This window comes from Balaenoptera musculus, chromosome 6 (genome assembly GCF_009873245.2).
Source record: "Balaenoptera musculus isolate JJ_BM4_2016_0621 chromosome 6, mBalMus1.pri.v3, whole genome shotgun sequence".
Taxonomy (NCBI): domain Eukaryota; kingdom Metazoa; phylum Chordata; class Mammalia; order Artiodactyla; family Balaenopteridae; genus Balaenoptera; species Balaenoptera musculus.
The window spans coordinates 80,527,006-80,554,756 of record NC_045790.1 but is presented as its reverse complement, the minus strand read 5'-3'; the positions used below and the strand labels follow the sequence as shown (position 1 = coordinate 80,554,756).

At 45.6% G+C, this 27,751-nt stretch overlaps 1 protein-coding gene across 1 annotated transcript in view; it reads left to right on the top strand.

The window, feature by feature from the left end:
* PAX5 (paired box 5) overlaps positions 1-27,751 on the top strand; it is a 177,529-nt gene that overhangs the window by 69,303 nt on the left and 80,475 nt on the right. The gene's annotated exons all lie outside the window — the stretch shown is intronic.

Here is a 27,751-nt window from a genome sequence, read left to right as displayed (position 1 = left end):
AGTTACAGCTGAGATCTGCCAGATTAACATAAAACCTCATACTAAAGGCCTATTTACCTCAGTTTCTGTACCCTGTCTGTACATCATGTCCAGCTTTCAAAAAAAGTTAGGCAAGACAAAAACACAGTCTGAAGAGACAAAGTAAGCATCAGAACCGGACTCAGCTATGACAGAGATTTGAGAATTATTAGACAGGGAATTTAAAAATAACTATGATTGATATGTTTAGGGCTCTACTGGAAAAAGTAGACAGCATGGAAAAACAGATTGGCAATGTAAACAGAGAGATGGAAACACTAAGAAAGAATTAAAAAGATGCTAGAAATTTTAAAAATTACAGTGACAAAAATAAAGAAGGCCTTTGATGGGTTCATCCATAGATTGGACACAGTCAAGTAAGGAGTCAGTAAACTTGAAGACGTGTCAATAGAAACTTCCCAAAATGAAATGCAAAAGAAAAAAAAAGAATGAAAAAGCAAAGGCAGAGGTGGGATGAATTGGGAGATTGGGACTGACACATATACACTAATATGTATAAAATAGATGACTAATTAGAACCTGCTGTATAGCACAGGGAACTCTATGTAGTGCTATGTGGTGACCTAAATGGGAAGGAAATCCAAAAAAGAGGAGATATATGTATACATATGGCTGATTCACTTCACTGTACAGTAGAAACTAACACAACATTGTAAAACAACTATACCCCAATAAAAATAAAAAAAGAAAAAGAAAAAGCAAAGGCACAAACCAAAAACCAGAACAGAACACAATCCAAGAATTATGGGATAATTTTGAGAGGAATAACATGTGCATAATTGGAATATCAGAGGGAGAAGAGAGAATGAAGAAGAAATATTTGAAGTAGTAATGGCCAAGAGCTTTCCAAAATTAAGTCAGATAATCAAACCACAGATGTGGGAAATTCAGAAAATGCCAAGCAGTAGGTGTAAATATCAAAATATTTAAGCCTACACATATTGTATTCAAACATCAGAAAACCTAAGACAGAGAAAAACCTTGAAAGAAGCCGGAGGGGGAAAAACACCTTACTTAAAGAAGAACAAGGATAAGAGTCACAGTGGATTTCATGTCAGAAACCATGTAAACAGGAAGAGAGTGGAGTGAAATATTTAAAGCACTGAAAGGAAAAACCCACCAACCTAGAACTCTATATCTTGGAAAATTGTACCCCCAAAATGAAGGAAAAATGAAGACTTTCTGTCAAACAGAAATGGAGTGAATTCATGACTAGCAGACCTGTCTTGCAAGAAATGTTAAAAAAATTTTTTTTTAGGGAAAAGGAAAATGATATAGGTCAGAAATTCAGATCTACAAAAAATAAAAAGGAGGGGAGTCAGAGAAGGAATAAATGAAGATAAAAATTCTTTGATTTTTCTTATTTTTAATTGATCTAAAAGGAAACTGTTTAAAGTAAAAATGTAACAATGTATCCATATGGTTATTACATATGGATAAGTGAAACGAATGACAGTAATGTCACAAGGGACAGGAAAGGGGAATTGGGAATACTCTGTTAGAAGGTAACTGTACTACAATTTAAGAAGTACAATGTTATTTGAAGGTGAATTTAGATTAGTTATAAATGTATACTGAAAACTCTAGGGCAACCACTAAAACTATTTTTTTTGACTTAAAAATCTTTTTAAAATTGTGATAAAAACACATAATGTAAAAATTACCCTCTTAACCATATTTGAGTGTATGGTTCAGTAGTGCTAAGTAGTGCTAAGATAAAATGGAATCAAATGACATATTTAATTAAATCCAGAGAAAGAAGAAAAAAAGCAGGGAAAAAAGAAATAAAGAACAAGTTCAATAAATAGAAAACATTTACAAACATAGTAGATATTAATCCAACTATATTAATAATTGCTTTCAATGTTAATGGTCTAAGTGTACCCATTAAAAGAGTGCATTAAAAAAAACAAACCACAAGACCCAACTGTATGTTGCCTATGAGAAGGATATGAAATACAGAAGGAAAGAATGGGATTTAAGAAGCAATGGTAACCAATAACTGATAACGAAGGATATTTAAATAACTATTGACTATAACATATACTATTTTGGGGGTATTGAAAAACAAACTAAAAAAAGACAATAATATAGAGTAAGATTGGGGATTGGCTGCTCTGAGTTAAAAATTCTAAGATCCTTGTATTACTCAGGTGAGGTAGATAGATTGATCACTGTGAATTTGGGTACGTCAAGGATGCAGGTGAGCAATTAAGGGTCATCATTAACGGCATAGTAGTGGAATGTATAACTTCGGAACCGTAAGAGGCAAAGAGAGATATAGAGTACTCAGTGAGCCCAAGAGAGACAGGGGAGAGGAAGAAGAAGCAAGGAAAAGCATGGTCCCTTAAAAATACAAATTAGATAGTAAGATGGTAGAATAAAAATATTTGAGTAGTCCCAATAAATATAAGACTGAATTTGTTAGATAATACAGAGGTTATGAAAAATAACCAAACTCAGAAATATGCTGTTTATAGAAGTGACCTAAAACAAAATGGTACTGAAAGGTTGCAAGTAGGAGATAGGAAAACTAAGTAAAATATGATAGAGTAATATCACTCTCAGATGAAATTAAGGCCCAATGTATCCTCAAAAGACAAAAGGATCATTACTCAATGATAAGAAGAAAATGATATAGCAATCTTGAACCTGTATATACGAAGCAACAGAAATCTCAAAATAGTTAAAGCAAAAATTGTCAATGAACAAAGGGAAAAAAAATCCCATAGTATTTTTTGGAGACTTTAACATACCCCTCTTATTAACGGATATATCAAGCTGACAAAATTGGCAAGGACATTTGTAAGTTTGCACAACAAATTTAACAAGCTGATCAAATAGGACAAATGAAAGCCAACAATTCGAGAGTACAGGTGCTTTTCAAACACGTGGAAGAACACTTACAGAGATGGACTGTGTGCTGGTTGTGAAAGCGAATCTCAGCAATATACCAGTTCCACATCATAGACCATGTTCTTGATCGCAGCGCACTAAAATTACAAATTAATAGTCTAAAGCAAATTATGGCTTCCAATCTTCTCTGTGTTTGAAAGTTAAAAAACAAAATCAATTTTCTGAAAAAATCCATAGGTCAAAAAAGAAATCCTAATGGAAATTACAAAATATTAGAACTGAACAACCAAAAACAAAAACAAAAAACCAGCACTACCTATAAAAACTTGTGCAATAAAGCTAAAGTGGTACTTAGAGGGAAATGCATAGCTTTAAATGCATTAATCTAAAATAGAGGATAAAAGAGTAATGAGTTAGCATTCATCTCAAGAAGTTAGAAAAAGAGCAGCAGATTAAATTCCAATTTGGTAAAGCGGAAGTAACACATATGTGTTGCAAAAAAATTCGAACAATACAGAATCATGCTAAGTAGAAGTGAAAGACCCTCTTCCTACTTCTCGCCTAATCTGTGTCTCAGGGACACTAATGATAAAAGAGTTTCTAGACTTGTATGTATGGGTATGGGTGAATAGTTCTAGCTATAGTAAGAGTGAATAGACCGCGGCCATTAGGAATGGGTTCAGTGGTTCATAATATAACCTCCTAGTTATAAAAGTAAAATTTCAGAAAACCAAGGCAAGTGGACATGAAGATTAACAGAAGCACTGGTGAGAAAAATCTAGGGGTTTTAGCTGTCTGTGAACTTAGACATAGCTGCCAGTGAATGTGAACTCTTCTGTGTTGGTCAGGCCACACCTGTGATGGTGGAATTCCAGGTGAGTGCCTCTCCTTAAGAACGATGTTGACTATTGGAAGATGACCAGAGGAGGTGACCAGGTTGGGAGTGAAGTGACTACACCTCTAACATTTACTAAGCATTTAGTATGTGCCAGGAAACTGTGCTGAACTCTTTATGTAGCTCCTTACTCTATGCTTTATGAAGTGGGTGGTGTGGAATTATTCCCATTTTACAGGTGAGAAAACTGAGGGCAACTTGTCCAAAGACCCATAGGTAGAAACATTTGGAGCCAGATCCTGAAGCCAGGCAGTCAGAGTCCAGGGCCTGTGCTTTGAACCACCATTTATCCTGCCCCCACTTACACCACCCTGCTTCCCCATCCCTTAAACCTGTCTTGTGAGGCACTTGTGGAGGAAGTGGAACTTGCCTGGAGAAGGGAAAACTCACTGGATACACAAGAGTGTAATCCTATCTCAGAGGGGTTCCCATGGAGGAGAAGCAGACTTATTTGTGGCTCCAGGGGGCAGACCCAGGACCTAGTGGAAATTAGAGACAGGCAGCTTTCAACTCAGTCGAAGGAAACTTTTCAAACAGGCAGAACTGCACACATGTGGATTGGCTGTGGGTTTCCTGTCACTGGGAGTGTCTGGCCTCGGCAATGTGGCCTCTTGGAAGGAAGGCTGAGGAAAGTCTTCAGGCATCGGAGAGGGGCTTGGAAGAGATGACCAGTAGTTTCCTTTCCAGCTCAGAGCTTTGGCATTCTGTGACATATGGGGTTGTCTTTCCTCTCTTCTATTTTGGAGAAAAGATGGATTTATTGCCCTTTTCCTGATATCTTGGCTGTTAAACACAACAGAATGAATTTTTTGAAGACCATCACATAGACCAACTCAGTGTCAGTGCTTTTAAGAGGATATGGCCGATTCCAGGGTCGAGGTAAGGGAATTGGTGATGTTATTTCCATTTCAGTCCACCAAAAGGGCGGATAACTTTATCCACCTGTTTTAATTTCTGCGGGTTCCTGGCAGGAGCCAGCTCCTCAGGAGGAGGGTGTGAAAGGAAGATGATGAGAGGTTGTACTTGGAAGGGGCTTAGGGGGTGAGGTCTTGGAGGTGGACCTCCGGATGGCAGGACAAGGTCTTACCTGTGGCCATCCATGGGGCTGGGCAGGGGGTTGGAGATCAAGACCAATGGAGTCAAAGAGGTGTGCTCAGTGAGGTCAAGGGCAGGTGAAGATGACGGTGGGAGGGCCCCAGGAAGGGGGCATCTGTCAGGAGGGATGCAGGCAGTCCACTAACAGTGTGGAGGGACTGGCTTGGGCCCACTGGTGGGGTTCTGAGGAGGAGATGGTGTGGCAGGACGGTGTCGGGGAGCAGTGGCCTGGGATTGGCGCTGGGGAACAGTGAGTGTGCAGACCCCTCTGCCTCTCCTAGGAAGTCGCTGCAAGAGGAGGGAGGCGTGCTTTCCACTGGGGTGGAAGTCAGGGACCCACATCTGCGGGGCCGCTGGGGGAGGTACAGTGTTGTGGTTAAGAGCACAGGCTTCTGAAGCAGCTGCTCGTGACTTCACAACCTGTTAGGTTACTTTTTTTTTTTTTTTTTTTGAGCCTGGGGAGATTCTGGTAATAAGTGATTGCAGGTTTACCTCCAGAGTCTGTGTGATTCTTTATTCCTGGACTTGAGCACGCTGGGCCCTATCACTTAGACAAACATTAGCTTTTTTTCCTTTATGTGCAAAGTTACTATTTTAAACCTATTTGGCTTTACCACTGCTTTAACCTCAGTTTTCTCATATCATGGGATAATAACAGTTCTTGTGTCATTTTGGTTGTACACATTAAATGAGGTGAATGTCAAAAGGGCTTAGCAGAGGGTCCAGCTCATAATAGACACTGGGTCAATGTTACTTCTATTATTGTTGTTGTTATTATCATTATCATCAAGGAGCATTTTTCACAGCTGAGGTTCCACAGGGCAGAGAGACAGGGTCATGGTGGGAAAGGGACCAGGGCTGGATGGACAGGAGGGGAGTTTGAGAGGAGGCGAAGAGACGGGGATGCCGGGTGGGAGGGATGAGAGACGGACCAGACGCAGTGGTAGAACGTTTGCGCTCAGGAGTTGCTGGGAACTTTCTCCTCCCCAGGCGTTCCCTGTTTTCACTGTTTGCCTGGCCACAGATTACACAGGCAAATGAGTTTAGGCTTTGAGGGGAAAATCCTATTAAAGTAATCAAAATAACAATTTGTATCACTTTTAGAACTTCTGCCTGCGGAGCTAAGAAACCTCCATAATAAATTATTAATTCTGGGTTGTGTTATAAGAATCTTCCCCTACAAACAAGCAAATTAATATTTCCGTTTAGGTACAACAGAGGACAGGAATTCTCCAGCCCCCTAGATCTGTCTTGAAGGGAGAACAGGGTATTCCAACCCAGACTCTGGTACTTCTGAGCTTGTGAATGTCCCTTCTGGCAGGAGGAGCTGGGACCGCCAGCGCCTGTGATCGGGCTCTCAGGGACGCCTGCCCCTCCCTGTCATGCTCAGCTTGTCTGGGAACTCAGGCAGCACTGCACTGGTCACGCATGCTGGCCACAGGCAAGGTGGTTCAGAGTGAGGGCTCTGGAGTTCGCCTGGTTCTGGAACATGGCGCCTGTACCTACTGGCTCTGTGATCTTGATCACGTTGCCCAACCTCACTGAGCCTCAGTTTCCCCATCCACAAGAGGAAGATGGGGATGTTAGTGTGCCCCAGAGTTGGTGTGACGACAGAACGGGAGGCTCGTGTGTGTAACGTCTTGGACGGCTCTTGGCACATGGGAACACTCAGTAGGTGTTATTTATCCTTATTATTTACATCCTCAGAGAATGCCTGAATGATACAGACAAGGCTCCTACACCTACAGAGCTTATAGTCAGGGGGCTGCACAGGAAGCAGGTGGGGGGGAGGATGAGTAAGAGGGTGCTGGAAGGAGAAGAGGAAGAGCGAAAGCACAGAGTCCTGTTCGTGCATAGTCTGGGGAAGGGGCAGTAGTTTCAGGTGGCCAGAAAATGAGGTCTAGATTTGATGGCTCTGAAAAGCCCGTTTTAAAACACACACACACACACACACACACACACACACGTGCGTGCACATACACACAGAGTACAACACAATAAAATGTAATATAATATGGCATGTAAATAATACTATAATATCTGGACAGTGCATATGGTTCAATACTTTGTATTATCTCATTTAATTCTCATAACACACCCTTCTAGCTTGGTGTTTATTTTCCTCATTTAAAAGATGAGGAAACTGAAGGGATGCTACTTGATATACAGCAAGGTTTAAAATTTTTACATTACATTTGATTGGCAAGACACATGCAGTAGGTTTGGTTAACACAGTGTGATTTTTGTCTTTTCAACTTAAGCGCTCATCACTTTCGGATGTTGTGGTGTGAGGATTGGTGGCGGGGCGGATAGGGCTGCGTCTGGAGCTGCTGGGAAGGGGAGTATTGCTCCCCTGTGGGACACTCTTGTAGGAGTAGGTGTATTAATTTATACAGATTGTTCTCAACGAATTCATTTATGAACAGCATCTGGCTGTTAAGTTATAGCATATGGAATAAATCTGGAGAAATCCTGTGCTGTCTCTGCCCTGTGGACAGCACTATAGATTCTCTTGCTACTAATCTTTTTCTGGGCTTCTGATCCTCTTTGGAAGGGACATTTAGGTAACCACTTCCCTCCTGTTTTGGCTCTGGGCATGGCTGACATCCTTTATTCTTTGTGGTTTGGGAGGTTAGGAGCTGAGAAACAGAAAGGGGGTTGTGGGGCTTTCAGATTCTGTTGGGGACTTGCCTATTGGTAATCAGTTGTCTCAGGTGTCTCCTGGGGACGCCTCATAGCTCACCAGTGACTTCCTAATATCCTAAAATGGACTCCAACCCCAAAGAGCCTGGTGAGCCTGTGACCCATCACCAACACCTGGTTTCCCCTTCTGTTATCCAGTTAACACATCTAATCCCTTCAGCAGCCCTGTGAGGTGGGGACTTCTATTATCTTAATTTTACAGATGAGGAAACTGAGGAACAGAATGACTAAGTAACTTTCGCAAGGCCACGCAGCTGGTGGGTGGTGGTACTGGGATTTGAAAACAGGCTCTTCTGTCTTCAAGAGTTGCCCAAACAATTGGACCAGCTGATCCAACTTGCCTGAAAGAACGGGCTGTAGGCCAAGTATTCTAAAATAAAAGTTACTGTTTTTAGGACCTGTTTCCCATGTTTGAACAGATTTATAAATAGCAATCCCTTTTAACAAGCTACTTGCTTTGGTTATCTTGGAATTGATTTCATCCTAGAAGGTAATAGAAGTGGCATTGATCAAAGCTAGTTGTCCAAAGGGAGTTTTATTTCCTTTGTTTTTTAATGACAGAGATGGGAGTGGCTACACCTGCCCCAAATATCTTCTGGGCCATAAGCCTTGTGACAGCGCTAAGTGGAGGAGAACTCCGGGGTCTCCGTCATCGAGATATCTCTGTGTTGGAGTGGATCCAAAACAATTTTCTAAGGAGATTCCTGTCCCTGCGGCAGGTAGCTTCTCTGCTTACCTCTGAGACTTCAGCCCCAGGTTCCTACCAGGCCCCTCAGTGTTCATAAGAGGGTGTCAACTGCCAGCTGGGTCAACATTGAACTGTGCGCACAGAGGAGCTTCCCTCCTGCCACTTGTTAGAATCAAAAACTTCTCATTATTTTCAGTTTGGTTCAGAGAAAAAATATATAGGGATGATTGCTTGGAGAATATATAATCGATGAGTCTTCCATTTATTCTAAAATGATTCCCAGATCGGGCCATTCAACTGAGTAACTGAACTACCTGTGTGATCCCCTTAGAATTACTTTTACTGAGCTGAGGGTGATGCCTGAACCTGCATGAGGGACACCCTAAGAAACAACCTGCGTTCATCATCCCTGGGTCTGGAGGAATTCACAATTTCTCAGCCTGTTCTTTAGGGAGGGCCTGGGGAGAACCCCTTCCTAGTCTGAAAGCAGTGAGAACCTGTGAGCAATGGACAGTTTGCATCTCACGGACTCTGTGAAGTAACACACCAGGTTCCTCTTCTCCAGGTGGCAACAAGGAGGGCTGGACGTGGTCCCTCCTTGTAGCAAGTTCATAAGCCTCCAGCCCCAGTCTTGGCTTTGATGGTGTGGATTGTGTGGTGTTTGAGAGTGTGGGCTCTGGAGCCACACTGCCTGGGTTCATTCCCAACTCTGTTGTCTGTCAGCTGCGTGGTCTCAGGCAGGTTCCTTGGCCTTGCTAAGCCTCAGTTCCTTCATCTACAAAATGCGGGTAATGAGGGCTTGCCTCCTAGGACTGTGTGATGGTCTACGCGAGGGTCCCTGTGCAGTGCAGGGCCCACTTGGGCAGGTCTTATGTGCTCACTGGTGGCTCCAGTTGACTATTGTTGGTTCCATTCTACGCTTTCCTCTTGCTTTCCTTTCTGCCTTTCCCCGCCTCCTCGTATTTTTTTTTTTTTTTTCCCCATTGTGAGCTGCTGTAAATCTCTTCTGGAAAGTGATGAGGTATGAAAGAATGAGTGAACGAATAAATAAAATTAATACAACAATTGCTAATAGGCACACTTGTTTGGACTCTCGTCTATTCTTCTCAAAGTCTTTCATGTATCTTTTCTGATTTTAATATGAAAATTCTCTTGCCATATTATTTTACTCTGAATCCTGACACAGAGATCCCTAGGCCTTCTTTTTGGGTATTAAATAGCTTGCAAAGATGTGGCTCTTGTGTGCTTGTGTGAATGTCGAACTAACCCACAAATCCTCAGCATTGTCTTCAGTCGAGTTGAACTAAGCGAGTAAGATCAGCTTTATCTCACCACGAAGTTCTGCTTTTCAAAAGAAATGTTGGGTGGTAAAACTCCAGGCTCATGTTCTGGAGGCTGGGCATAGCCAGTTAAAATGAGAGAGAGGAAAGGATGGGAAATGAATTGGAGCTAATGCCTGTGGGATGCTAGGAGCCAGCCATAAGACTGGGGGGAATCTGGGCACCTCAGACCCCCTCCCTCTGCTGCAGCTGCCCCCTCGGACTGCACCCACGTCAGGTAATGTCCCTGGGAGGTATATTCATTCAGTCGTCCTGCAGACAGACCAGAGAGCCACCAGGCAGGACGATCCTGTTCATGTCACAGGAAATGGGGAGACAAGGGTGTGAAGCGGTTGAGGTGGGGATGGTGGGTCTGAGCTGGAGAAGAATACATGGATTTGGCTGAGATGGGGCGAGCACCGGGGGAGAGTAAGCTAAGACAGAGGAGGCTCTGGGTAGGGGAAACCGAGGGCTGGGCGCAGAGGAGGCGGCTGGGAGAGGAGGGTCAGTGGGTGGTCCACATTTTGCAGCCTTCCTGGGATAGAATTGGTCGTGCTGAAGGTAGCTGACCGGCCATGAGACCCTGCCCGTTGGCCATAGCCTTTCATGGTAACTGGTGCTATGGTGCCCATGCACCTTGGGAAGAAAGCCCGTTTGCACTACTGCTAGCAGCATCTCTGCGAAAAGCTCAGCCTCCAGCATCAGCATTTGTGGCTGCATGATCTAGGTTACAGTTCTATTAATTGTGTGATCACGGGAAATTCACTTCATCTCCCTGTGCCTCAGTTTCTGCATCTGCACCAAGGAAGAGTAAAAATGACAGTACCTCTCTGATTGAGTTGGAGCAAAGCTCAACATAAAAGCTGTGCCGGGCTTGCCTGGTGTTTCAGTGATTAAGAATCCGCCTGCCAATGCAGGGGACACGGGTCCAAGCCCTGGTCCGGGAAGATCCCACATGCCGTGGAGCAGCTAAGCCCGTGCGCCACAACTACTGAGCCTGCGCTCTGGAGCCTGCGAGCCACAACTACTGAGCCCACGTGCCACAACTACTAAAGCCCGCGCACCTAGAGCCCGTGCTCCACAACAAGAGAAGCCACTGCAGTGAGAAGCCCTGGCACCGCAACGAAGAGTAGCTCCCGCTCGCCGCAACTAGAGAAAGCCCGCGCGCAGTAACGAAGACCCAACGCAGCCAAATTTTATATATTTATAAAAAATATGAATATATTTTTTATTTATAAAAATAAATAAATAAAATAGATTTAAAAAAAAAGCTGTGTCAGCATCTAAGCACAACACTTGTAACCTAGCAGGGGTTTGTAAATGTACCCATCCTGGATCTTCTTCAGGGCCCACCCAGCACATCAGCGGGGGATTCTATCCATGTAAGGTGCTCAGAAGTTTCCTGACTGCTTTCCTACCGGTGACCTTATTTGATCCCTGTTCACACTTTTGGGATACAAAGGGCAGACAGACATTCTTATTCCCATCTTGCCAATGAAGCAATTGAGAGCCAGAGAAATGGCTCCTGTTTCTTTCCTGCTCCCAATGGCAAGTGTTGCTTTTCCTGAAACCTGAGCTCTGATTTGGGCCAACTTACTTCTCTGCAGTGAGCAAGTTTTTTTTCCCCACACCAGGCTTCAACTTTCCATCTGAAAATTGATGAATGGGGATACCCCACATCTCTTCCAGCTCAGACACTGTCTGCAGCTGCGGGTCTGATGCAGGAGGGCCTCAGTCCTTCCCTGAGCTGAGGAGTGGGGCAGGGTTCTAGACACACAGGTGGGCACAGGAATTCATGCATCTGGCCACCAGCTGCTGAGTTCGCTGCCCAGAGACTCGTGCCGGACAGGCTGGGTGATGCAGAGGTGTGCGGGGCACCCTTTAAGACAGATGGGGTCCTGAGGTGCCCATGGGCACAGCCATGGCCCTGGTCAAGTCCAGGCAGCCCGTGCTCATTGCCACTTACCTGACCAACACTCTTTATTTTTTTATTCAAAAAATGTTAATAGGTAGTACATGCAAATGGTAAAAATTTCAGACAATATCAAATGTACACAGTGAAAAGTAAGTCTCCTCCTGACTCCTTTTCTCCCTGCTACCCAGTTCCCCTCCTGGGAGGCAACCACTCTTAGCAGTTTCTTCTGTATTCTTTAGAGATTTACATATAATACTTTGGTGAGGGTAAGGTATATGTGTGTATTTATGTGTATGTGTATATATATATATATATATATATATATATATATATGCACACATATATATGTGTATATTTATGTGTATGTGTATATATATATGTACACATACACACACACATACATAAAACTCCCCTCCCATTGTTCTATTTTTGTTCTTTTCCATAACAAATATTTATTGGCAATTGTTTCACATGGATAGAGTGCTGCTTCATTCTTTTTAACAGCTACAAAGTATTCCATTATATGGGGGGGTATCATAACTTATTTAACAAGGCTCCTGTTGGTTGCTTCCAACCTTTTTCTTTTTCAAAAAAAGTATGCAGTGGGAATTCCCTGGCGGTCCAGTGGTTAGGACTTTTCACTTCCACTGCAGGGGGAACAGGTTCGATCCCCGGTTGGGGAACTAAGATCCCGCCAGCCTCATGATGCAGCCAAATAAAAATAAATAAATAAAGGCTGCAGTGAGCATCCTTGTCGCTATGAGACTATACCTGCAGGATAAACTCCCAGAACTGGAATGGCTGGATCCGTGTGTGTGCATTGTGAATTTTGAAAGATAGAGCCCTTGCTCTCCAAAGAGGTTCCTCCCTGAAGTGAGAAGACCTGTTTTCCCCATTTGCCCACCCAGTGCAGGGTCAACCCCTTGAATCATTGCTAATCTGACAGATCAAAAAGGGTACACTGTGGTTTTACTGGGCTTTTCTCTTATTATGAGTGTAGTCTGGCTGCTTTTTTTTTTTTTCTTTTTTTACATATACTTTTTATTTTGGAGCAATTTAAAATTTACAGAAAAGTTGCAAAGATAGTACAGAAAGTTCTCACATACTTCTCACCCAGTTTCCCCTATTGTTAACGTCATATAACCACAATCCATTTGTCAAAGCTAAGAAACTAACATTGGTACAATACTAATAACTAAACTCCAGACCTTATTTGGCTCTGAGCAGTTTTCTCATTTTGGCAAGGGTGAGGTCAATGTGTAAGCTGAAGGTGGCACTGCAGGTGCCAGAGCCATCTACCCCCCAAGAGATTGTGGGTGCCTGTGATTTACATCATTCTGTGGGCCAGCACAGCCCACAGCCCAGGCCTCCTGAGCTGGAAAGCCACACTTGATGGAGAAATGATGTCATGCTGTTTCTCTCAGTTCCTTTGGGTGAGAAACTTGGGTGTTGTTGTTAAATCATTGGGTTGGCACCTTTTTGCCGTTCCATCAGCATGTTCGTTGCTTTTGGTATTCCAGTAGAGGGAATAGGGTGTGCCAGGGCATAGAGGTATGAAAGTCCATCAGCTTTAAAAATCCCAATGACTCAAGTACTACTTCTCTTCCAGTAAAATTAACACATTACAGATAAGGCTTAAACTAACAGCTCCAGTCTCAGTCCCTCTTCTCCCTCCCAGAGGCAACACTGTGGTTGCCTTAGTGTGTATCCTCTCAGGACTTTTCTGGAAAGAACAAACTTTTGAGTGTGCTGCCAGGGGTGGCTGGAGATGACAGGGGGCAGGTGTAGGGAACTCTCCCACACGTTCTTTGCAAGCACTCATGAGGAATGTTAATGTTCATCCTTCCCGTGCAGACAGCACGTTATACTAATAAGGAGCTTCATGGCACCACCTCATTTGACTGTCATAGCAGCTCTGGGAGGTAGGTAGGGACTGTCTTAATATGCTCGTCTTGGACAGACCAGAGGTAACTGAGGCCCACAGCCAGTAAGAGGCGGAGTTGTACTTGAACTCTCTGCTGTTGCTTCCTGAAGGATAGATAACAGCAGTTGTACCAATCACAATGACAGCAAAGCTTGATCAAGCGCTGGTTACTTTGCACACATTATCTCATTTAACCCTCAGAACAACTCCGTGAGCTGAGTACAGTCATCGCTTGGTATCCTCGGGAGATTGGTTCCAGGTTGCCTGCAGATACCCAAATCCCGGGATGCTCAAGCCCCTTGCAGTCGGCCCTCTGTACCCGCGGATGCAGAACTCGCAGATACCGAGTACCGTACAGTACCGCCTGTACTGTTATTAGGCTCGCTCGACAGATGAGAAAGCTGGGGTGCGGAGGGGAGGGGCAGTCAGTCGAGATGCATTGAGCTGGGATTCTTACTCAGCTGTGTCTGCCTCCTGGACCTGCAGTCTTTGCCGCTGTGCTAGCCATCCCCCATCTGTGCCTTTCTCTTACCCCACAGCTGCTTTGCAATACGACTTAGAGTTTATTGGACATTTTCACTCTGTCATTCACAGATCAGCAGTACCTGTGCTTCTGTGCCTCGTCCTGCCTTAATTCCCCTGGGCTGTGCCTCCGTCTGTCTCACCTTAACCTGTTTTCAGGGCTCTTCTCATCCACTCACTACCTGAGCCCAGGATCTTCTCCTCTCATTGCATGTCTTTAGGGTATTTCCCAAACACCTGACGGGCGCCAGGCATTACTGTAGGTACAGCAGGGAACAGAACCGACAAAAAATCAAAAATCACTGCTCTCATGGAGCTTCCATTCTCCTGGAACAAAGACGGTTTCTGACCTGAGGCCTGGGTGCTTCTTCGGGTCCGAAGCCCATTCTCCCTGTGCTGGGCTCTGAGCGTCCTGCCTTCTCGCAGTTTCCTGGAGCAGTGGCACGTTCATCTGTCCGTTCTAGAGGTCCCGGATGTTTCCCCCTCAAGACCCGCCCGCTCTTCCAGTTGCCCAGGGATGTCGCTGTGGGCTTGGGGCAGGTCCCCGGCTGCTCCTGAGGCTCGTGCGCAGGCGTGATTTACTGCACCTGTCCTCGCCACATGTCTTTAAAATTACAGTGCCCATTTCCTGCTGAAATAATTTCCACAAAGAGTGGCTCCTATTACCGCAAGAGGCTTGCAGACGTCATGATTTATTATTATTTATGGTCCCAAGGCCTTGTTTATGCAAGACGGGTTAGGTGCGTGCGATAGAAATGCCATTATGCAAATGACATTGAATGTCCTTACTGCGCCTAAATAATTTTTGTGTTGGACGATTAAACCTCATCTGTTATTGATATGGGCTGCAGTCGGGCTATTACAGAGTCCCAACAGTACTTACTCCCAGTAATGGGAAAATTGAGAGAGAGAGGCCAACACAATTGCCTCAAGTGGGCCGTGATGGTCTTGGAAGGAGTAGAACATCTCGGAGGCCCGTGCTGAGGGAGCCTGCAGACTCCTCGGATAAATAAGGAAGGCTGTGCCGGGCAATAAATTAAGCCTCGGGTTTGAGTGGGTGCCTTGGAGGATTTGTGGCCTTCCAGTAGTGTGATTTAGCTATTTGATTTAGCCAGGGGACTAGGCAGCCCCACTCCGATTTCCAGGTTGGCCCTTGCGCAGTGAGCTGCCACCGTGGAGGGGAGGGCACAGGGAGGAGGGTGGTCGCCGATGATACCCGGCATCCAATCTGATGCGCCAACACCACGGCTGCCTGCCGCCTGGCCCCTGCGCACAGCCGCCTGCCTTCCAGAGCTCGCTCGCTCGCTCTCTCTTGTTCTCTCTCTCTTTTTTTTTGACACAGCTGTGAAGTCCCATTTTGATCAGTGTTGATAGCTTATGAATTCCAAAATTGACAAAATTTACAGAAAAATGAGGATAATCCATCTTCCTTAGCAGCCTGTCAGGAGCTGACCATACTTCATAATCCCCAATTACAGATGCTATTTTCCGACATTTACATGCAGATATTAGAACCAAATGAAAATGAGAAACAAAGAGAGAATGGAAATGCAGCTATTTATATGTATAAAAGACAAACAGGTGAATTCAAGACATTTAGATTGGATTTGGAGTCCCTCTAGGAGTCTGGAAAGAGACAGCTTTGAGCATGTGGGGTTTCAGAATAAAATGGTAGGACACGTGGCCTCTCCAGGCCTGTCCGTGGTCTGGCAGTTTGGGTTAAAAAAATGAGTCAACTCTGCTGGAACAGCTGGGGATGCTTGGTTTGGTTGGGGCCATGTAGGACTTCCCCAGGGTTTTAGGGGGTCCTTGGGGGAGCACCCAGAGCTCATGCTAAGCCATCAAGTACACCTACATTTCACAAATGAGTGAGTTTAGAACCTCCAACATTCGTCTTTAAAAATGGTATGTTTGTGCGGGGTAGCAGGCAATGCCACTAGAGTCAGCTCCCTCTCCAAGGCAAATTTCAAAAAGTTGGCACATTCTGGTGACCAATTCATCAACTCCCCCTGAGTAGAAGATGCAGGAAGATACCACTTTTTGTCAGAGGGCTCTGGCCAGATGCACAGTGAGTTGCACCAATAAACTTGTAAAATGGGTTATAAATCATAAAATTAATGGGGAGAGAAGGAGTTCTGATACATGGATCATCCGCTTCCTTCTCGGCTAATCTGGTGAGAGAGGAGGGTCTGGGAGGAGGCTTTGTAATGAAAATGTTCTTGCCATAAAATTGAAGGGAGAACAGCCTTGTTGCCCTCACAGCTGTATGTGGCACTGGCTTCTGGAAAGCCGGGGATATTAATTAGCAGTGCTTTGGATTAAAGTCTCCCAACCATGTCGGATGATGTGATTTTTTTTCTCTTTGTGAGCTTGACATGGGTGGCTGGGAAAAGTCTGCTTGGGTTTTCCCAGCTTACTGTTATTACTGAACTTTTCTTTTTATGTGAGGGATCAAACCTCTTCCTCTCCTGGAAATGGAAATGAGAGATTTCAGGGTTTTCCTGGGCAGTTGGGCAGAGAAAGGCTGTTATGTTGGAGCAGGCAGAGGAGGTGGAGATGGTTGGATGGGGAGATGTGAACGTCTCTGCCTTTGGCTTGAAAGCTTTTGTTTATTTGCGGGAAGCCTCTTTCTAGCCAGCAGTTTTATATTATTTGAGGTTTGATTTGTGGTTGAGAGGTGAAGGAAATAAAACCAGGAGGCTAAAGTTAACGTGTATGTGTGTGTGTGTGTGTGTGTGTGTGAGAGAGAGAGAGAGAGGGGGAAAGGAACTGTTAAAAATCAAGCTCGAACCAAGCCTTCCGAAGTGTATTTGTTTACATGTCCAGTCTCAAGGCCAATGGCTCGCTTGTTCAAATAAATTATAGGTATTAGCACAAAGAATGGTTATTATGCTTTCTTTCCAGGTATGAAATGCAAGATTCATGAAATTGACACGACTGCAAAATGCAAACATATTTTCAGTAATTAAAAGCAAAGGCTCTTAAGTTAATCTTGATAAAGAGGCATATAAACAGAAACACCATTGTTATTGTGCTAGTTTTGTCTCTATTATTTACATTAGCTAAAATTTGGGCTTACACATAAGAGCTCAAATCTAAGCCTAGTGTCTCCTTCCTTTAGTTTCTCATCTTTCTAAAACCAGAATGTTGCCTTCAATAGAGAACACAGCGCTTGAACCAAGCAAACAGTCCGATGCCTGATTTTTCTGTTAACAGTGCTAACAATGTCACGTTTTCCTTTATTTCTCTGTTGTTTCCCACGAATATTAAGATTACTTGCTAACACTGACATCAGTCTGAGCGCAGCTGTCCTCTGAGTTGATCATTTAGGCTGCCCTCTGCGACTAAGTGGGGAGAATAAATGACGAGGTTCATACCATCACTGGCCGAACCCACCTGGAAACATTTCATACTGGAGGTCATTCTAGAGCCGGGACGTGAAGGGGTGGAGGGACAAGACTGAAGGAGAGGAAAGGAAAGGGCACTCAGGGAGAAGGACCGGCCTTCTCCCTGAGAAGGGAGATAGACCCTGAAGCAGGTAGGTGTCTGAGGAGGCTGTGAAGCTTATGAAGATGCTCCTGGCCTAGCAGTCGGTCTCCCTCTCCTGGGCCCAGCGCGAGGCACTGTGGAGTCGTGGTGAAGAACACAGACTTTGGCATCAGACAGGACCTGAGTCTTAACAGCCCCTGAGCAGCTCACTCCACTCCCCATTCTCAGTTTTCTCATTCGTACCAGGATAGAGTTGATGACGGTGGTGTCTGGTGGCGTTCAGGATCTCAGACTTGGAGTTGCGCTGCTGGGGGGTGTTTCAGACACATTATTTTGGCCCCTTGTGCCTCATTTTCATCCTCTGTAAAGCGGGAATAATAATACTTACCCCGTATGGTCGTTGTAAGATTAAATAAATTAATAGATTTTAACACCTAGAACACCTAGCTGGTGTGTAGTAAGCATCCAAGAAATGCAAGTACTCCTGACTTATTCTGTGTCTGAGGGTTTAGATGAGAACTGGTAGAGACGTCTGAATTGGAGTCTGAAATAGCCGTGAGAGGCCTGGTCCTCTCAGCCTTCTTGTTCTGGTATTTCTCTTGCACGGTGTCTGTTTGGCTCTAGCAAACTTTGGTGACAAAGAGGGCACACCCTCCCGAGACTGCCTGTTTGCCTTTTCAGAATGTTGCCTGTTAGAAAGTTCTTTCTGATGGGGAGCAGAAGGGGCAGAGAGATGGCCTTTGGCCTGAGGAGTGTGTATATGTGAGTGTGTACGTGTGTGTGTGTGTGTGCACACATGCGTGTCACCACTCAGCGGTAACAGGGCAGAGGTGGCGGGGAGGGACATCCAGGCTCACCTCCCTGCCCCCATCCTATTGATCTTGCAGTACAGAGGGAAGTCTTTTCATTTCTTCATGGCCCCAGGATAGCCTTTCTGTCTTCCCACAGTGGGGAAATAAGTCCAAAAGAAAATGAGCTATGAGCATCCTGGGATGCTCCCCACTCCTGTACCAGGATGGGGGACCTCCCTTTGCATGCCCCCTTTCAGGCCCCTAGGTGGCCAGGAGGCTTGCATCCCTTTGGGGGTAGTGGGTCTCCCTGCCCTTTTCCCTTCCCTGTAGCAGGATGGAACAGCTAGGCCCCACCATGAACTGCCTGGAAGAAGCTGGTGGAATTTGGCTGCTCCAAGATAGAGCTTCGTTTTCGGAAATCTCCCTCCTCTTCTCTACATCAGGATCTGGATGGCAGAGTCTGAGCAGACCCTGGGGCTTCCCAAACAGGGAGTCCTCCCCTCCCTCCTCCACACGAGTCTACCACCCACCCCCCTGCATCTTCTTATCATTCAGGGGGCCTTGGCTGCTGGGTCCCAGCTCTTGTCCTCTGGAAGTGGAACTCTGTGCTCCAAGCTTTGTCATTTCTTCTCTTGCATTGGGGGAGGACAAGAGCCGGAATGCTCCGAGCCCAGGGCCTTACTCTCCCTGCTTTTCTTACAGATTTCTTGAGGTTCAGGGTGGGCCCCAGATTCCTTTGCTCCTTCCCTGTCTCCCTTCTCAGCTTCACTCAGGATATGTCCTGCCCAGGCCTACTGGTGGGACCCAGGTTCAGATCAGGCTGCCCGAAGGAGCCTCCTCGTCTCAGAGGGAGAGCAGACATGCTGCCAGATGACTGGGATCAAGTAGCAGGGGACAAACGTCCTAGATGAGGCGCGGGGAAAATGCCAGGGGAATTCAGAGAAGGGAATGATTTGTTTCAACCAAAGAGATTTATGGAAAGCATCCAGGAGGAGATGGCATTGGAAGTGGGCCTTAGAGGACAAGATTTGGACTGGGGTGAGGATGGAAACAACATGAGCAAAGGCATTGAGTGGAGGGACTGGGGCGCTCAGGAGTTCGTGTGTGTGGTGTGGCTGGAGTAGAGGGTGCCGTTTGGGAAGTAGGTAGATCTGAGTTGAACCTGGAAAAGTAGGTTGGGATTTGGATTGGGGCCTGTATGGTTTGGGTCAACATTACCTGGAGGCAGTGAGGAGCCAGGGAGGGTTTACCAGCACAGAACATTCGCTTACAACTAGCATGCTGGTTAGGGATGGGGGAGAATGAATACTTGAAAAAATCATCTACAAAATCACTTTCCATTTCACAAGCGCTTGTGGTGAGCTCTGCATTGACTGTGAGAAGAGCATGAGTTAACCAGGTGATGAGGCAACAAAAAAAGCAGAAGCAGGCTTCTTAGGCCCCGAGAGGACATTCTTTGGAACTGGGGCCCCAGAGAGCACACTCAAGACCAACGTGGGGAGGCCTTAGCACTTTGTTGTAGCCAGAGCTGTGTGGCCACCAAGCGGCTGCCTCAGGAAGTAGTGAGTTTCCTGTCACCAGTGAGTTTCGAGCATCAGCTAAAGATTAGCCTCCATAACCCCTGAGCTCCTTTGGGCCCTGAGATTTGGGGCTCACTAAGATTCTCTAAGTGGCTAGGGCGGGAGAAGGGGGCCTCCGGATTAGTCATTTCTCGAAAAGTTTCTCCCGGACAGAAACCACAACACCTGATTTCAATCTCCTCTCTGGGGCTTCCCCTGCTGTCCCACACCACCTGGAAGTGTGTCTGGGGGTGGGCTGGAGGGGCGCCTGCCAGGCTGTAAACAGAATAGGGAGAGATGAGTCAGTTAAACCTTGCAAATCTCTTCTTGGAAGCCCCTTGATTCCACTGCAGACCATGTTGACCCAGGCATGGGCACAGTTCTGGAGAACCAAATGAATAACAAGCATGTCTCATTCATGCCTAGGGTACTTTCTGATGAATAAAAGCACTTTGCCATCACTTACCCTCTCAGTGACCCTAGGAAGCACCTATGATGCTGTTGGCAGAGCCAGGCCACAGTACCTGTCCCTGTTCATTTGGTTCCACAGGCATTTATGTCACATCTGTTCAGAGCTGGGCACTGGGCCAGGAGCTGCTGTCACAAAGATGAGGGAGACACAGCCCTATCCTCATGAAGTTCACACTGTAGTTGGGGAGTGAGAACCCTGAGCAATTAAGTATACAATGCAGAGTGTTAAGTGCAGTGGTAGGGATGTGCCCACTTTGGGGTTCTAGGAGCACAGAGGAGGGGAAATCCAGGAGGGCTTCCTGGAAGAGGGAGGCCATTCAGAATTCTTGGCAGTTCTTCCCCTCAGATAATGCTGACAGTAGCCCTTTGTAGATTATGGGGTACCTTTTTGCAGGCGTTATTCGTAGTCCCTCCTTTCAGCAAACATTTTTTTCAAGTTTGATTCATCTTTATTTGGTTTAGTGGAGATGCAATGCTAAAACCTAATTGTTTTTTGTTTTCTAACTCTTTAAAATTAAACTTTTTATTTTGAGATAATTGTACATTCACATGCAGTGCTAAGCAATAATACAGAGGGATTCCATATACCCTTATCTAGTTTCCCGCAATGATAACATCTTGCACAATCACACTGGGATATTGATGTTGATAAACTCACTGGTATATTGGCCCTGAGGACTAAAAAAATGAGAACAAAAAGGCTTGCCCTCAGGACTTGACTTTCTTATCACTCCCTGTGTGCCTTCTCACGACCCTGTGAGGTAGGTCATATATCCCCACATTACAAATGAGAAAAGGAGCCAAGAACTGAGGTGCCTGGCCTGGTTCCACACAGCACAAACTTGGCTGTGTCAGACTTGAACCCCGTCCTCCTGTCCCTAGGGCTGGTGGGCTTCCTCAGCCACACTCCTGCCTGTCATCAGTCCAGGCCCGGGGGACACGCCTCCCCTACTCCAGCTTCTGTCCTCCTCTGGGTAGGTGTGTAGGGGGCAGGTGTCTGGTCCCTCAGGAAGGGAGTGGTTGGCCTCTGGCCCAACGGTGAGCCTGGAGGAGCTCAGCAGGTGACGGGGAAGCCTTGTGGCCCCAAGTGGCCAGCTGAGGCAGCCAGCCCTCCAGCCTGTCCCCCTGCACTGCCCTGCTTCGTGCTGCCCTCCTTCTCACGTGTCTGTGTTTCTTTTCTCCTCCATGCTATGGCAGTGGTGCCCCGTGCTGATGAGACAATACTTGGTGCAGCCCCAGGCAGTCCTTTTCCAGGTAATTTCCTAGGGACCCAAATGACACCCAGCACACACTTTCCTGGGGCACGCGCCTCCTTGAGTCCCTGCTAGGATTCCTTGACCCTTCATGCTGTGTAGTTTCCGAAGTGTGATCCCTCGCCTTATCTTTCAGATTTTCACAATCGCCTCGGCAGGCAGGCAGCAAGGGGTTAGACTTAAATCTCATTTTATTAATAAGGAAAATGAGGCTCAGAGAGCTGGCCCAGCTTGCCTGAGGTCACACAGGTGAGAAAGAAGCAGAGCTGGGGCAGGAACCCCGTGTTATTGCTCCTAGTTCACTGTTCTTTCTACCACGGGATCAACCTCTATAAATGATGCAGATAAAAATTAGCTAAGGAAGTCCATTCCCCTCCCTGAATCAGTTTTTCCAGGTTGGGAAAGATGACCCTGAGCATCCTTCTAGCTCAGACATTTGAGAGTGCAAGACGGTTTGTTATCTGGAGCATGGTGTCTGAGAGGAGGGTGTGCATACCTGCCAGTGCTTGAACTTGAGGCCTCCCAGGAGTTTGTGGCAGTAGGCAGAGAAGTTTTTGGTTTTTTTTTTTAATTGATGCAAACAAAATGTGGAACCCACCCATCTAAACTATGCTTGACGGATGATTGCCTATCTTTTTTTAAAAAAAAACTTTTTGTTTTATATTGGAGTATAGTTGATTAACAACGTTGTGTTAGTTTCAGGTGTACAGCAAAGTGATTCAGTTATTCATATACAGGTGTCTATTCTTTTTCAAATTCTTTTCCCATTTAGGTTGTTACATAATATTGAGCACACTTCGCTGTGCTATACAGTAGGTCCTTGTTGGTTATTCATATTAAATATAGCAGTGTGTACATGTCAATCCCAAACTCCCAGTCTATCCCTCCCCCCTCCCCCTTCTCTCCTGGTAACCATAAATTCATTCTCTAAGTCTGTGCGTCTGTTTCTGTTTTGTAAATAAGTTCATTTGTGTAGGGTTTTTTTAGATTCCGTGATATACTGATATTTGTCTTTCTCTGTCTGACTTACTATACTGAGTGTGACAATCTCTAGGTCCATGCATGTTGCTGCAAATGGCATTATTTCATTCTTTTTAATGGCTGAGTATATTCCATTGTATATATGTACCACATCTTCTTTATCCATTCATCTGTCGATGGACATTTAGGTTTCTTCCATGTCCTGGCTATTGTAAACAGTGCTGCAATGAACATTGGGGTGCATGTATCCTTTTGGACCACGTTTTTCTCCAGATATATGCCCAGGAGTGGAATTGCAGGGTCTTATGGTAGCTCTATTTTTAGTTTTTCAAGGAACCTCCCTACTGTTCTCCATAGTGACTATACCAATTTACGTTCCCACCAACAGTGTAAGAGGGTTCCCTTCTCTCCACACCCTCTCCAGCATTTATTGTTTGTAGATTTTTTGATGATATGGCCATTCTGACTGGTGTGAGGTGATATCTAATTGTAGTTTTGATTTGCATTTCTCTAATAGTTAGCGACGTTGAACATCTTTTCATGTGAGTTGGTGGAGAAGTTTTATCCCAATTGGTTGCATTGGAGTGGATGCTCTGTGAATTGCTGACCTTGTTCATTTCCCTTCCTGGGTCATAGTCAAGGACAGCACCAGGGAGCCCTGATGGGAAGGGAGCAGAAGCCCAAAATGACATCCAAAGAAAGAATTCCAAAAGCTTGGAGAAGTAGGAATGTGGAACACAGTTGTTGCCTGTGGCTGTCGGAGGCTGGGGGCTGATGGAGGGAGGATGGGGGGCTATGTTCCCAAGGGCATAGGTGCACCAACACAACCCCACTGTTCAGCCCTTGGCTTCCCAAGTAACGATGAGATATGGAAATAGATACCACTGTTACCAAGAAAAGAGACACCAATAATGTATTCTCTTCTCTTCTCTTTCCGTGTCCTGATCTTCCCTCCCGTTTTCTTTTTCTGTCACTCTTTCTACTTCTCCCAGCCTCCATTTTCAAAGAGGACTTGTCCTGCAAAATAAACAATTACATATATCTAAGTTAGTTAAGGCTGAAAAAAGTTCAGAAATTGTGCAGAGGAAAGAGTAAGATCATTGCAGGAGGCTCCAGCAATGATGTAGTTGTGGTGATTGAGCACTGAATTTGACTGATTTTCCTGGCACCCAAGACAAGGAGGGATATGTAGTGGTTTCCAATGTTCCTATTGTTCAATCAGAGGCAAATTAACCATTTGTCAGGAGAAAAAACTTTTTTCTGGTAATGAATTATAGGAGAGGTTCACATGGAATTTGAATGTTCTAATGGGCACGTCTCTAGAGTTTGTTTGGGTTTGTTTTTAAAGTTCTTTGTATGGCTGTTTTCTTTTATTGCCTCTAATCAGTGTTAAATGCCTGATATTCTGTCACAGACCAGTGAAGTCACTTCCTCAGGGACTTCACCTCATGGTAGACAAGGATGCTGTTTTCTGATCACCTGACTTGATGAAGGGTAGAGGTAGGAGGTTAGCATATTATTTGGAGCTCTTGTTTGAACACTCCCCAGCTAATTTTTGGATGTTGTGGAAAATGTCATGCTGCTGGACCATGCATTCATTCATTCAACAAGCACTTAGGGGGCCCTGGTGCTGTTCCATGCTCTATGCTCTCAAGGCAACCTGGAAGGAGACAGACGAACAGCCACTACATGTGGTGGGAAGTATGAAAATAGAGGTCTGTGCAAAATGACGCCAATTATGGAAACATAGACAAGGAAATCATGATTTATTGGTAGGAATGTGGGGCCCAGGAATGGCTGCACCAAGGAGGTGACATTTGAGCTGGGTCTTGTGGACAATGTAGGAGTTTAAGTGGCTGAGTGAGATGGGCCTCCCAGGCAGGGGTAGGACAGTGCCTGGAGTGGCTGAGGAGCAGCCAGTGGAATAAGGTTCCAGGGATCCCAGGAGACTGGGGAGAATGCCGTTGCCTTTAAAAATCTAGGCAGCTCGGGGGGACAGACAGTGGTGAGAAATTAGGGAATAATTACACAGCAAATGAAATGACAGCATCCCCTGATTCATGCAGGAGCAGAGCAAGAGCTGTGGAATCCCAGCAAAGAAAGAGATTGGGCTCAAGGCCAGCCCTGTTAGGTGGGGCGGTGGGAGACACAAATGGCAAAGGCCAGTGAGAGCTGGTTTATGAATCCAGCTGTCCCCTGAGCCCCAGCTCTTTAGGAAAGGTCACTTTACCTTCTGGCAACCATCGGTGGTTGGGAAACTGGGTTTTTGGACCTCCCATTGCACGTGTTACACAAGTTGAAGATTTTCGTGTCTTGAGAAGATGATTCAAAGCCAACTTTTGAAGTGACTGGACAAACCTTGATACTGAATTTATTGACTAAAACAAAATCAAATAACAAAAAGTCCCCTCCATCTGGACATTAAATAAGAGGCAGGATTGGCCATCCTCTCCCCATTTTCTTAAACCCAGGTTGGCTATGTTTTCTTGGGAATCAGAGGCTTTCCCTTGTGGACCCAGCTGCCTAGCCTGGAGTCTAGGAAGGGGCCAGGCCTGGTAGTGGGGTGGGGAGAGCTGCAGGAATGCTCCTCTTGGCTAGGACGCTGCCTGGCTCTCCTGAGGGTAAGGGGTCATTCATTCATTTGCTCATCCAAGTGTTCATTGCGCAAGCTCTTCAGAGTCAAATCCCAGCTTGTCTACTTTTTCATCTCCACCTCTTCCTCCTGCAGCTATTGGCATGTGCCTTGTTTTTGGATCACTCCTGTCTCACCTCTAAGCGTTCCTTCAGCTCTTCTCAGCCTGGGGGTCAGGGATTGCTCGGGCCCAAGATAAATACAGCCTGCCCAAGAAACCTTTCCTCACCACTTCCTGCCCCGTGTAAATGAATGGCTCTGTGCCCTTGTCCCTGTTGGATGGAGCTTCGGGGCCACGTGTCTTTTCCCTTGAGGTTTGTGGATAAAGGTCAGAGAGCATGTCTGGTCTTCACGTGCCATCTTGCACACAAGAAAAGCTCAATAAATGCTAAGCATCCACTATGCTCAGGTCTCCAGTAGGACACAGGAACATAGGGAAATGGGAGGCGCGGTCCTCACCCCGGGGTCCCAGAAACCCCAGAGACCCTCACAGAGGCATCTTGACCTCCTGTCTTTGCACACGACAATGCACTGAAGGAGGAGCTTCCATTGAGCTTTACTTCCTAATTTTTTAAGCAAATTAGGGGGCTAATGTCGTGCCCAAGTCCCATTCTGCGTAGGATAAAGTCTAGACAGTGACCTTTTCGCAATAGCTCCCTGCTTTATGGAATGAAGACTCTGCTGGGTGTGACCTATAGCAAGAAATATATTGTCATCTCCACCTAGTACACACATATCCACTTATATGGAAACAAAGATTAATGAAACAGGATTTACTCTTTCTATGTGTGAGACTCTTAGAAAATTTCTCTTCTAGACTACTCTATTTTCTGTTTTAAACGGTTGGTACTAGCAAAGTGATTTCATACCTGTTAAAGGGTTAGAACACAATAGGAAAATCATTAGGGTAATTGTGGAGATTTTGGAGTCAGATATACCCAGGTTTGTATCCTGGCTCTGGCACCTGGAAGCCGTGTGACATTAGGCAAGCACTTTCCCTCTATAATAGAAGTCTCAGTTTCTTCATCTGTAAAATAGGAATAACACAGAACCTACTACATGGGGTAATTGTGAGGATTAAATGGGATAATATAGGTAAAGCTTCTGCCACAGAGTAAGTGATCAATAAATGTGAGCTTTGACAAGGTCGTGAAGATTATGGTTTTTATTGTCCTGGTACCACTTGGGACTCCTGCTTCCTGGGGAGTGGTAGTCATGAAGGACTTCCTGGAGGAGGAAGCATTGAAGCAAGGCAGCAGGTTGACCAGGACCCACTGCTGTCCTCACAGTGACCAGGAACTCTGTGTGAGCAACCCAGGACCACTCATTTCCTTTTCCATGAAGGATAGACTTGTTCCCAAGGATTTTTGGCTGGACCTAGAGCTGACCATGTTAGTTAGATACCTTTGCCTTTCACATTTAGGTCTCTAATCCACCTGGAATTGATTTTTGTGTCTGGTGTAAAGATCCAATTTCTTTTTTCCCTCTTGTTTCTGAATGGATAACTGGTTACCCTGCATTTTTTATTAGAGTCTTATCCTTCCCTGCTGATTTGTACATCACCTCTCTCATATATCAAGATTCCATATATGCATGGATCCATTTCTGGACTTGATTCTGTTTCATTGGCCTATTTTTCTGTGCCTGTGCCAGTCCCATACTGTCTTAATTACTGCAGCTTTATAGTGATTCCTGATGTCGGGGAGGCCTGTCCCCCATCTTGTCCTACCTGGGCTGGCTTCGGGCCTGTGTTCATCTCTGCGTGTTTCAGAATCAGCCTCTGCCGGAGATGGGTGGAGAGCCCCGGGAGCTCTGGACAAGAATCCATCTCAGGGTGCCTGGGCCTGCAGTACCTCCTGGACTCACGGCTGCCATCCACCCCACTTGGCATCTGAGCTGCCCTGGCAGTACTTTCTAATTCGTTTGCAGAGAAAAGTGCCAGGAACGTGCCTGAGCCTGAGTCCCCTCTGCCTGCCACTTGCCTGGTAGCTCCTCTGGTTTCCCTCCCAGTGGCTCAGTCCTCATCATCCTACCCAGGGTGCCTGCAAACTTCTATCAGAAGACTGCTCGCTTCCCTGTCCCTCTCTGCCAAGGACATAACCCTGGACAGATAGTAATGTGTCCTCCACTGGCAGTGCCAGGGTGGTAGAGGAAACTCCCTGCACCAATGCTTGGCACAGCTAGACTCTTTGGTTTAAGTGTTTGCAGATATTTCTTTTACTGAAGATAGGCCAGGGGAGTAGGGGGGTGGAAGAGATCTGTCACTCATGCCTATACCGTAGTCTATCCTTGAGTGGGAAGAAAGGTTGGCATCTTCACAACCTTGCCTGGAGACCATTCTGACAGTGGTTTGGATGCCAGAAAAATGACTGATCGCAAGCTCTGATTTCATGAAATGGCTTAAAGAAAGGAGCATGACTCATGGCCAAATGCTCATGGTTAGTGTGGACTTGGTAAATCAGATGTGCGCACCCTACGGTTTTCGGCATACAGGTGTTTACAGGCTTCCGGAATTCAAAAACACTTGCCAACTGTGACTCATATGCTTAGATATATTGGCTTTTGGGTGGGAGTTTATGGTGAACCATCCCCTGTTGACACTGAACAAAGCCTTCTTCC